This window comes from Anomalospiza imberbis, chromosome 6, assembly GCF_031753505.1.
Source record: "Anomalospiza imberbis isolate Cuckoo-Finch-1a 21T00152 chromosome 6, ASM3175350v1, whole genome shotgun sequence".
NCBI lineage: Eukaryota > Metazoa > Chordata > Aves > Passeriformes > Viduidae > Anomalospiza > Anomalospiza imberbis.
In genome coordinates, this window is record NC_089686.1 from 18706757 (window position 1) to 18719663 (window position 12907).

Sequence of the window (12907 nt, forward strand, 5' to 3'; positions counted from 1 at the left end):
ATAGGCAGTGTCTCTTCTTTTACATGTTTGTCTATTTTCACCAAATGCATAAGGACCTAATTTCCTTGTGAATTATCTATCACGTGTCAGTAAGATACAGTAAAGGACAGGCAGAAAGATAGTATTACTGAGCAAAGTGCATTTTCTGGATTGCTAAAAACAACTCAAAATCTTTCAAAAAATGCTAACTAAAGCACCCAATCATAATTTTTACAAAAATCATTGTCAGGGTGCTAGAGCATCAGATAGAAGAATAGCAAATCTCCTGTCCTTACCACTGACCAAAGCTGGAATTGGTTTTCAGCAAGCCCGAGGAGCTCTTCAGCAGCACATCCCTGCTGCTTGCATTGCAAGAGTGACTGTGGCACCTGCATTTCTCCTCATCAAATCGTGTGCTCCATGCCCTGACTGCAGCTGTGCTGCAGGGCCTTGCAATGGTGTGGGTTGCACAGGGCTCCACAGCTGACACTGCGGTCTTCAGGGACGATCACAGGGGTGGCCAAGCACCAAGGCCTCTTTCTCTTCTAGCAGAAATGAGATTGAGCTCATGCAGTTACAGTGGGGAAAACCACAGCAAGAATGGTCTGGGGATATGAGTCAGTCTGCCTCTCACAAAGTGGTATTCTTACCTCTCCTTACAGGATGAGGCAACCTCTCTTAAGAATGATACAATCCTTATGCTATGCTCTTAGTTTTTAACCTCCTTCTGCCCCTACCCAAAAATATTTCTATTGTCTGTTGTGCAAAGATCCTAAGAATTTTGTTTTCCATTTGTTTTACAGCTCTCTTAGACAATGTTCATGTTGTAAGCTTGATAAAGAGTATTCACAAAACCATCAACAACTTCACTACCCTCACAGCCCAGACTGGATAGTGCCTTTGTTAGTGACTCCTTGGTGTCAGTAGAGGTTTCCCAAGGGACCAGCAGCTGAAACATTCGAGTGCTGAACATTTTCTGTTTGGAGAAGATAAGCTGCTGCGAGGCAATCTACAATATTTATGAGTCTCTTACCATTTCAACAGCTATATTTTTTAATTCTAGAAATAGATTTCTGGAATTATGTATGTAATTCTGGAAATATATGCACTGAAGGATTCACATCTTTCACTAAAATATTTTCAGTAATGAGGTCTGTTGAAGTAGGTTCTACACCTTAATATCTTTTCTGTTGAAAATTATCACATGCTCTACATTTAAGATCTTGTGGCTTACAAAGAAATCATTGTTCAAGAATACAGCTTTTCTGTTAAATTAGCTGTATTTATCAAATATGTATAATTCCAATTATGAGATGGTTTAGGACAACAGTTGTTAAATAACTTTTGAACACAGGTTGTAACATGTGCCAAGACTCTACATATGGTGAAACTTTAAACAAATACTTAGTAGAATAATAATTCGCAAGGGAGTTAATTTTCCTGGTTGTACATTTTTTCCTTGCACAAACTGTTTAAGTTCTGGCCTTTTTTGTTTTCACATGAGCATGTCATTTTGCTAATGGATTTAACACCACCATTTGCCCCAATTTCCTCATGTCTACTTCAATCAGCACACCAAACACTACACAGAAAGAAATACATATAGATTCATCTCCTTCATTTCAGAGTCCTCAAGGAGGAAATCTGTTATTCCTTTTCCTTTGAAAAACTGTATTTAGTGATGGGTTAAGAGATTGAGGTACAGCATGCAGTGAGACCTTCCCCAGAGCAGAGCTGACTTCAGAACCATTGAGATAAATGCTGTTTCCATACATATTACAGAAAAATACATAGATTTTTCCTAGATTTTAATTGTCATCACAGTTTTGTCTTTGTTGCTATTTACTTTCTTGTTTCTTTGAAATTTCTTTATCTCCTTTCCTTAGATCATAAGTTTAATTCTCACTCTCAGTCTTTTGATTATCTCCATTTGCCTTAATTGAGACCTTATTCTGGCAATTGCTCTTTTGAATGCAAGATGTATATTGGTTCTTGTTTGCTGTTTTTCTCTTTTCATGGAGTCCTCTCAGAGCAGATAAGTGAGTAGTGCAATGCTCCATATAGCAAATCTGATTACAAAAACGCAAAGTTGACTGCCTTTCAAGCCTCACCTTTTTTATTAAAAATTGTCTTTTTCATGCACAACTCAAGGCATTATCACTACAAAAGGTGCTAGCATACCAGAAAAGTCTATTGGCCTACCTAGTATTTTAATTATAATATCTGAAACTTAAAAGGGATTTTCTCCTGTTTTAGTGTAATGCTACATTATTAGACATTATGGCATTAAGAAACAACCCAAACAAAAACAACCAAACAAAAATCCATTATAAAATGATTAAAGTAAATAATCATGAAGGAAAATACTAAGAACTGAAGTTATTTGGAATAACATGTTTTGCTGTCAGAAATTAGTGATTGCTCTTTTTCTTTCTCTTGAGATTTATCTCTATATTAAGAAGGGGAAATAATTGAACCTAAATGACATTACTAGTGATTTTCATTTCTTGATGGTGATGGAATATGTCAATATTTCCTTATTTTCTTTTTCTAGATGACTGCTTTCAAAATCTAGAATTTCTAGAATCAGTAGAAATCTGATTTCTTGCAAAAATATATAATAGAAGTCATTATTCACTTCTTTCTGAGGCATCTCATATGTGACTTCTACATAGTTAGGAGAGAGGTGTTAAAATTTTACTGCCTCTTGCTTTGCTCCATTAACCTTGAAGGCAACAAGCACTTTCATGGCCTACACAATTCATTATTTTTATATAGTTTTTACTACTCAAAAGAGATTTTAATGTAGTTTTCTCAACGATACTTTCACCCACTGGACTTGCATTTTCTACTGAATTTGAATTTTGCTGGATGTAATGCTTCTGGAAAGCAGCATCCAGATCCCTGTCTGTGACTAACTACAGAAACCAAGTAGTAACACTAATGATGCTTTCTTTATGTATCCACCCACAGAAGAGAAACACCATATGACTACTCTGGCCATTCTCAGATTTTTAAAGTGTGAATACTGACAAAATCTACAAAAATGTTGATTAGAAAACTGCATTCTTCTTAGTTGACAGAATATTCAAAAAAGAACGACTTGGTAGAAATTGTTAACTTGTCATAAATAAGAGGGGGAAGACACTACTAATAGCATACTGCTATTTTAACATGTTTCATTGAATGAATGCTTATTTAGTATGTTAAAAACTATTAAAAAATTATTTTGTATTCAATTTTATGCTATATGCTTTTTAAAATGTGTATCACTCACTCATTGTTTGAAATGAAGGGAGGAAAAGCTAAACATTATATCAATTTTTATACGCTGATATCCAGCATGGTTTGTCCCAAGAACTGTTCTGCCAGACTAGGTCTATGAAATGCACTCTTTCATGCGTGTTCAGTATTTGAACTGCAACTTTTTATAATCCTATGACAGACAGGGAAGTTATCTGTGATGCTTTTCATTGTTATTCTGAGCCTCTAACTTTTCAAATGTCTTCACCTTGCTATGTATCAGTGAAAATAAAAGGAATATTTCCAAGATTAAAAAAAAAAAAAAAAAAAAAAAAAAAAAAACCAAAAACCATGAGTGTGACCTGTGGCAAAGAAGGTCTAAAGGGATGGTTTGTAGACTATTCACACATCATTTCTGTGTCAAGGCAAACTTTGATGGGCAGAATTACTAACTTGAGGATGTTGCATGGTCAATTTAAGCTGATTGATGACCCCATTTCTATTTGTTCTAAATGGCTTGGACATCACCAAAGTACTTTAGCATCCTTAGTAAAGGTTAGGAGTTTAACAAACTGTACTGTTATACTACTTTGTCAGTGGTGGAGGTGACAAGACCTGGATTTATCAAGACAGTTAAGGGGGCATTAAGCTCCTATGCTGCAGTCTAATTATGGTGTGTACAGTCTCAATCATGTAACAGCAAGAGTGTATTTGGTATAATCATCCTGTCCATGGTGGCCTCTGATGAGCTATTCACCTAAGGGAGGCTAATAAATATTTGTTGCAATGTTTTCTCTTGAAATAGATTGCAGATAAAAGACAGATTTCTTTCCACAAAAACGTTTCAAGGCACTTAGAAATTTTTTTTCATAGTAAAATGGAGGGAAGAGTGCATCTTATTGGTCCCATGGGAAAGAACTCAGCAGCCAAAGTTAAAAAGTGAAAAACTGAATAACACTGGCTCTTAATACATTTAGGCTGAAATTCAGTAAATTTTTAACTGCCTCTATTGTGAAGTTTTGTACAGTTGTCTACTGGATAAATTATCTAAAAAGTAAACTATTTTCTAGATCAAATTTGATTCATATGAGAACTTGCAAGTGTCCTGAATTTGTTGTCCTATATGCGATCCTAACTCTGTATCATTTGAGTAGAATATTGGCAGTCAGGAACTTAAGTTGTCATCCAGTATTATATTTTACTCCTGTAGTCATTGTTGGTTTTTCCTTTCCCTAATCACAGACATAATTTTACAGCACTGGGATGGTCTTTATCTACCTTTGATCAGAGTGAGTTCTTTCATTGTTTATAAATTTATGTCAAAATTTTATGAAAATAAATTTCAACTTCTGCTTGGTTCATAAATGATTTAAATATTGCTCAAGGTAAATCATTGTTTGAACAGAGAATTGTGTCACCCCAGTGATATGTTTTTTGCTCTATGACTAGATGAAATCCAAGCAAAAAAAATCTATTTTATGTAGCAAATATTTCTGAAATTAACATTTCTGTAAATATTTTCCACATGAAAGTGAATAAATGTTTTCAAGTAGATGAAAGTTTTATTCAAGGTAACATTTTTGAAAAGTTTTTCATACTTGCTAAAATCTAGACTACAGCTGCTGTCAGGTGATAGCATTTTGTACAGTTTTTGATCAATCTCCTGTAATCTAATTCAAGTCTTTTTTTTTAATTTTATTTTTGTTAGGGTTGTCTTTCCTTTACAATGAAATATAAGGATTGAAATATCCTTATTTCATGTTATACCAGACCTTTATTTTAATTAGACTTGAGACTTTCTTGTAATAGGTGCAAAATTTGAAGCAGTAAGAAAAGTATGAGAGAAAAAAAATGAAATATCAATATCTCTGTGGACAAAGAAATCAGCAGACAAGTATCTTTCCATGCATCTAAGTAGGAAAAATTTAGATTAAAAATGAAATGGGAGAATTATCTGCTTATTCATGTTTTACAGGCAGGTAATGAACCCTTTGGAAAGAGTTGTTCCCTTCACTAGCCCTTTGGAAAGAGTTTAGACCACTTGCTTAAATTGACTTTTCCTTTGCTTTTAGACAGTTCAAATGCCACAGGAGTCAGAGTAAAAATATACTGACATTTATGCTATTGAAATGGGTGATACCTTTTTTTATTGAAGGAAAATTTTAATACACTTTCACATATATACATATTAAATCAGTTAGAAGTTACAGCTGTCCTCTTTATTTTTAATTTGCACTAGTGTATCGTTGCTTGCCCTCTGTCAAACTCAGACAAACTAATCTGGCTTTTTGCTTCAAGTATCATAAGAAATCTAAATCATATGAAGCACATAAAGAATAAAATTGCAAGTCTCAATATTTAAACCTACAGCCTTGCTTTTTTGGAGATGGTATTTCTATCTCCTAAGTTCACCACCCATAAGGAGGAAGAGAAGGTAAAGCCTAGTGTTGAGTCAGATAGGTCATTTGGAAATGTTCTGCAACCAATGACTGCGTCTATGGAATTTATAGTTGGGATGCAAAATTTTCCTTGGTAAACTAAAAGCCAGAATTATGTAAATATTTTCATACCTAGAACCCATGGATTTTTTTGACTGGTGTCCTACTCATTACCTTTCCCCGGGAGAAGAAAAATTGCTTTGTTGTAATAGCTGATGGGAAAGTCCACAGAACTGCCATGGCAGCACATGGGGCGCAGAGGTTCCTGCTAGCAGCGGATGTGGGATGTTAACATCTGTGTCACAATAATTTAATTAGTATCTAGTTTGGTTTACAAGTAAGGAATTCCTTTAAAATTTGATTGAGTATTTTACAACTATCTAGGAAAATAAACCCATCTAATTTTTAACTGAAAATGGATAAATAAATAATGTGTCTGAGGGACAGGAAGGCCTAAGAACATCGCATTTCAGAATCCTTTGAATCAAAACCAAATTGGTAGGAAACAGAACACTGATGTCACTTAATGTTGTTTATTAGAAAATGAGCTGCCAGTCTCTGTTCAAAATCAACAGCTGCCTAGACCTCCACATCCAGAGTTTCAAGTGGTATTATTCATGCAGAGGTAGGAAATATCACATTTATCATACATACAGAGTTCTAAAAGATGTTATAACTATAGATGCTGAATTCCTGTTTCAATTTTAGAGAAAAGTCCTTTTAAAACCTGGAAGAAAAGAGTATAGAAAATTTGACCTGTCATTTCTCATGTTATTCTTGGGTGAAAGGTGTTTAGTCTTCCTGAATAAGAACCTTTCTTTATAACTTTAGCTATCTAAAATTTCAATGTCTAGTCTAAGAAAATAAATTTTCTTTTCCCGTATTAAATACTGTTGAAAATTATGGATCCAAAGGGCAATTAATTTAATTTTATAAACAAGTGAGAATTAAGTGAGATGAGCTGCTCTTTGATGATCTTTTTTTCTGTTCCATTCTCTAATTAGGACACCTAGGCTCCTAGACTAGAAAAGGAAATAAATTTGAACATAGAAAGAGTGAAGAGGGAGAAATAGTAATACAAGTCTGTTAAGCCTATATCTTTTGACTGAAACTTAATTTCAATTTTCTCTCCCTCCGTAATCTCCTTCATTTTTCTTCTATTGTTGTGGAAATAAAATTTGGTTTGCAAAGAAAGTGTAGTTTATTAAAGGTAGGAAAAAGAAGAAAAATTCTATAAATTCATAAAAAAACACCACCAAGACTGAGCTGAACAATGTCAGTCTTCTTCTAGCGGGAGTTGTATACATGGACCTGTCTAAGTAATCTAATGTAAGACCTCTATCTTCTTCACATCACAGACTGAAGCAAAATGAGAAAGATTAATAGTGTAGACCAGTTGGTGTTTTAAGTCTCCACAATAACCTGTGTGTAATTTAAATCCTTGTTTCCTTCAGTAATTATAGCAATAAGGACAAAAATCAGAGCTTGGACTGAAATATGCGTTACCAAGTTGGTAATCTGCCATCCTCACATTCTCCTGTAAAAAATAAAGTTGTGAGTCAACAGAAACAGAAGACATCACCCCAGAATAACTATCTGGAGATGGACCAACTATTATCTCATCCGAAGTTAATGCAACTATATTTAAAATTAAAAGCCAGAAAAAACAACAGACGGAAGGAATGCAGTCAGCAGCAAAAAAGCATTGCTGTTTAACTGTAATTTTGATCCTGAACCTTTCCCCAGGGTCCTCTTCCATCTTACACCGTATCAACCAGTTGGCTCATGGAGTGCACTGCACATGAGGAAGATAAGCTGCACATGCTGCTGTGTGTATTTGGCACACAGTGGGTCACACTGAACGGCTCTTTAGAGAGCTTGGCATTAGTCTAAGAACTTCATATCTCCCCCACACCATTTTAAGTTTCCCTTGCCATGCCTTCAACACCCTTCATGCTGTTTAATTTCAAACAGAATATTTCCTGAATATAGAAAGCAGAGAGTAATTTTGTTTGAGCAGTTTTCTAAATTTTTATAAAAGCAACAGTAATATGATTATTTAGTCCTTGCAAATTTGATTCATTAATTGGAAGGCAAAATGAGACGGTGGTTGTTCCATTGTTTTTTAGGGAGAGAAAAATATTAAAGAAATGGTATTGCCTTTTATTAGACCACCTTATAAGTGAAGGAAAAGCTGACTTTTGTACATGCAGATCTGTTCTCAAAGGAAAACAGAACAAACACTTTTATGTTTTCCAAAATTACAGCATTACATAGTTGATGGTAAAGGAAGAGAGATTAATAGGTTGGGGTATTTTTTTCTTGCAAAACTGAAGTTGAAATATATTCAGTGGTATATGGAGACAGATATAGATTCATTAAGGATTTGGGGTTCTTTTTGCTTTGTTTGTGTTGCCGTGTTCTTTGTTTTTTTTTTTTTTAAGCAAAACTTCATACTCAAAAAAAACTCCTTTTAAACTTCTAAACCATTTTTGACAAAAACTCTAAAGTTGTAATATATCTTGACTGCTTTGGGATTTTTTTCCATGTCTTTTCCAATACAAAGGATTAAAGACCAGAAGTGTCTGAAATTTATCTAATTTAGGAGAATGCCCAGGATTCGGACTGTGGAACCTGTGTGAAAGCAAATAATCTCACAAAATTTCTTTCTCTTTTGAGCTAGGAAGCTACAAGAACAGCATATGTAATTTTGGTTTTGACATTCATCTTGTTCTCTGACTTAGTTCTTACTAACTCTTGATTTGGAATGACACTTCCTTGTTCCACTTATTCATAATTATTCATGTCGTATAGAAAACGAAGGAAAGAAAATAGTGATTGGACTAAGAGATAAGGAAAAAATGTGTTCACTTATAACCAAAGAAAAGCTACAATTACATGCAGATTTTATATCTCATTGCTGTTTATTAGAGATATTCAGAAAGAATGACTACTATTTGCTCTTGTGAGACCTTGGCAAGAAACACAAAAAGATGCAAGAAACTAATAGGTAAAAGTCTATTACCTCCTGAGAAAAAGCAAGACTGACAAATGCACTATGAAGAATAAACCAAAATTTATTAAAAGGTGGAAAGACTACAAAAAATAATGATTATGCAGGAGTCATGATAACATGGAGGATAAGTTGGCAGGAGGGGATTCAATCTACATTCTGAATCTGTACTAAAGATGGGGGGAACTAAAGCCCCTATAAGTGTGGTCATTTTACATTCTGGCCCTTGGGTACTCTTCCTGGCCATGCATTTAATCCATGGAGTAATCAGAGCTATGAGCAAGTAAAGGTGAGGACAAAGGCACTCTTAGAGTTAATGGCAACATTTTCAAATGTGTGTCTAAGATGTGTAGATCTCTATAGTGAAGACTATAGATCTCAAACAAAATATTATCTGAATTTGGAAATGTGGGTGAGAGGTTTAATAAAAAGATTAGTCTCACCATTCAAAAATGAATAAGTGATTAAAAAACTTAATGATGCATTTTTTTTTCACCTGCCTTTTTCAGAATTCAAGCTGTGTACATACTTAATTTGTAATGCAGAAACTGGAACACACAGACACACACATATACTTAATAACAAGGAATGTTAAATTGCTGCATTGTACAAGCTGGCACAGCCAACTGAAACCCCATTAGCAAAAATGTGCATTTAATTAACATAGTAAAAATGATTGTCAAACTTCTTTCTACCCCACTACAAACCAAATTCAAAATTAAAACCATGCATGAATCTTAAAAGGAAATTTCCTGTTGTAGTCAGTGTGTAGCATTAGCAAATTTTTTGTGTCTTTGTTCTTTTTTTTTACAGGGATCACTTTAAATGTGCAATGTGCTCTAATGTGTGTTTCTATACAATTGGCACAGATCTCAGATTGGTAATGATGAATTTTCCTGGCAGACAAATACTTGGTTCTATCAGATCACGGAAATAAGCTCTTTTGGACTGAGGTCTGCATGGAAATGTACCAGTATGTGTGCACTGACCCCATGTTCAAGACGTTTCATTTAACAATTTCAATGGAAACTGATAGTTTCTATTGTTTTCAGAAGACTTTTTAAAAAATTATGATTTTTGTTTTGCCTTAAAAGAGCTTAAGAGACATCACAATACTTTTGCCAAAGGGAAAATCAAGAGGGGGAAAGTGCAAGTACTGGTTTAGCTTATATAACATTTAACAGGATTAAATAAAAATGCAAGTGACTCAGAGGGTTTTACCCTGGTATCTTCCAGTACTAAGATTTCTTGACTTCACATGGCAAAGCAAGTCATATGAAAAAATAATTCTGAACATGCATAATACAGAAAACCCACAAAACACAATTAGAAAAAAAGAAACCCAAGAAAATGACAAAACCAGCCAAACCAAACCTGTGGAAATTGATTATATTTTGTAGCTGATATATTTTTTAACTTGTTGCATGCTGGAGATTTTGCTGTCTAATCTCAAATTTATAGAGATATGCAGGTGTACTAGGCTTTTATGACCTGGTTTGGTAAGCTTCTGTGAGAAGCTTCTAGAAGCTTGCCCTATGTCCAAGAGAGCCAATGCCAGCAGGTGACAATGGTAGCACCTCTGCATTTAAAAAGCATAAAAATGACCTGCACATCTTCAGTGGGAGAGGGGAGTGAGCGTGTGTGAGAGAAACAACTCCGCAGACACCCAGGCCAATGAAGAGGGAGGAGGAGCAGGTACTCCTTGTGCCAGGGAAAAGGTTTCTCTGCAGCCTCTGGTGAGCACCAAGGTAAGGCAGCTGTGCCCCTGCAACCATGGACGACCATGGGGGAGCAGAGGCCTCTTGCAGCACATGGAGAACGCCACACTGGGTGGACGTGCCCGATAGGCTGAGCCCCTATGGCAGGCCTGTGCTGGAGGGGGTTCCTGGCAGTACTGAGCAAAGAGGAGCTCACACTGGAATAGGTTTGCTGGTAGGGCTTGTGGCCCATGGGGGACCCACATTGGAGCAGGCTGTTCCTGAAGGACCCTGGGCAAAGAACCCATGTTGGAAAGAGCTGCTCCACAGAGTGTGGAAAGAGCTGCAGCCCGTGGGAAGAACTGCAGCATATTGGAAGGGTTTACATTGAGAATTTCATGGAGGACTATCTCTTGTGGGATGGACCTCCTGCTGGAACAAGGGAAGAGTGTGAAGAGTCCACCCCCTGAGGATGAAGGAGTGAAAAATACAATGTGTGACAAACTGAATAGTAGAGAATCAGGAGTGAAGTTGAGCCTGGGAAAGAGAGAGAGGTGGTGTGAAGATGTTTTTAAGACTTGGGTTTACTTCTCATTATTCCACTTTGATAGGATTAATAATAACTTAGATTAATTTCCTAAAGTTGAAGCTATTTTGCAAATGATGGTAAGTGGCTAGTTATCTCCATCTCTATCTCAGTCTGTACCTATCTTGGCCCTTGAACCTTTCCTTATATTTTCTTTCCCCTATTCAGCAGTGAAAGGATTTGACAGAGTGGTTTGGTGGGTACCTGATGTCCAGCCAGGGTCAACCCACCACACCAAGTGTGTTAAAAAATGTTGCATCAAATATATAAATAAAGCATCCTGTGCAGAAACAGGAAATATAGCTAGTATGTTTTTCACTGTATCTAATATTACTCTGGATCTAGCAAAGAAGAAATAGTGGCAGACAAAACAAAAAGTATGTTAATAACTTAAATAATTATTAAATTTCATAATTGCTGTTTGCAGATGTAAAATGGTTTACCTACTGCTGTTTCTTCTAAGACACTTGTCTTTCAATTTCAGCTTTCAATATGAAGAAACTTTTCTTCTATTATGCAGAGTGCTGGCTAGACAAACTTTGTCTTCTCTGTTTTTAGAACAAGTCTTTACCTGCTGTACACTCACAAGCTATGACCCATATTCTGCATATCTTTTAATATGGATAGCACTTCTAGCAGTACAAGCAATACCTTTCTTTCAGGCTGCTCTAGGGGGTGAACCTGCTGTGAGACTGAAGCAGAATACCACTGGCAGCAGTTGCTGACCGACAGCAACTCTGCTTCTACCTAAATGAGGTCAGCTCACACCCTTGGTACTCTTAGACAAAGCAAGTCTAATTTAATGGAAAACTATGAGCTGAATTAACTGAAGAGCAAGTTAATTTTATTTCTAAAAGTAATGATAATTACTGAATTTTTTATATGGGCAAATAGAGGTACCTTGTATAAGTGGATAATACAATTTCTTGTGTCTGTATGAGTTCTATGAAATTGTTTTCACAGAAATAATACTCATAAGGCTAGTTTTTGACAAATTTTCCACTATTTTTGCTTGCTTAAATAGATTTATGATGAGTCCATTTGAAAAGAAAAGATTATCCTTTTGAACAAGCAATAAAAAGGCCTTTCACAGTTTTTAGGTGACTGAGGAATAAGGGTTAGCAAAATAAAAACTAAAGTATTACACTACTGCATAGTTATATGCTTGTGGCATAATTAACAAATCTGAAAATGCCTTTTTCACAATGGAAATAAAGTGCACAAATTCCTAGCTAGGAGATTGTTGTGATGCTGCCTATTATTTTGAGCTTGATGCGAGTCTGATATTTTTCTTAAATATTCTCTTTTTGGCTACTATGACACAATGCATTTCACATTTCTTTTTACATTCTATGGCAAAGAAATAAAAGCTAAAAACTAGGATTTGTAAAGGTTCAAAATACCAGAAAGAAAAAAAAAAAAAAAAAAAAAAAAAAGAAAAAGGCTACCATGAGCTAAAATTGTAGAGACTTACTTTGTTTCATGACTTTCTAAGAAATAATCCTGGTCTATCAGTCCTTCATGCTGGCAATATTTTTCTCTGCCAGAATTATTAGAAGCACATACTATAATAAAAACTCGGTTATTTCCCTCAGAAGCAAGACAAGGTATGTTTTTTGCTTTCCTTAAATGTCAGAAAGTTTTATTACATTAGCAAAGACTTAGTTCTATCACCTTATCTGACATTACTGAAAATTCTTCTTACAATAAACAAACAAAGTAAAATCAGATGTCCACTAAAGCATTAATAATTTTATAAAGTGTTATTTAATTTGGATTTTTTCCAGCTCTGTCTAATGATATTTGCTGCTTGTGGACTAACAGGTCGAGCAATTAGTGTACTCTATAGTGTAATTATTCCTTCCTATCCATCTGCCCCAAATCATAAAAGCTCCTTAAAATCTGTTTCATTTCAGCAGATTTTTGTTTTCCCTCCTCTAAAGGCATGCTT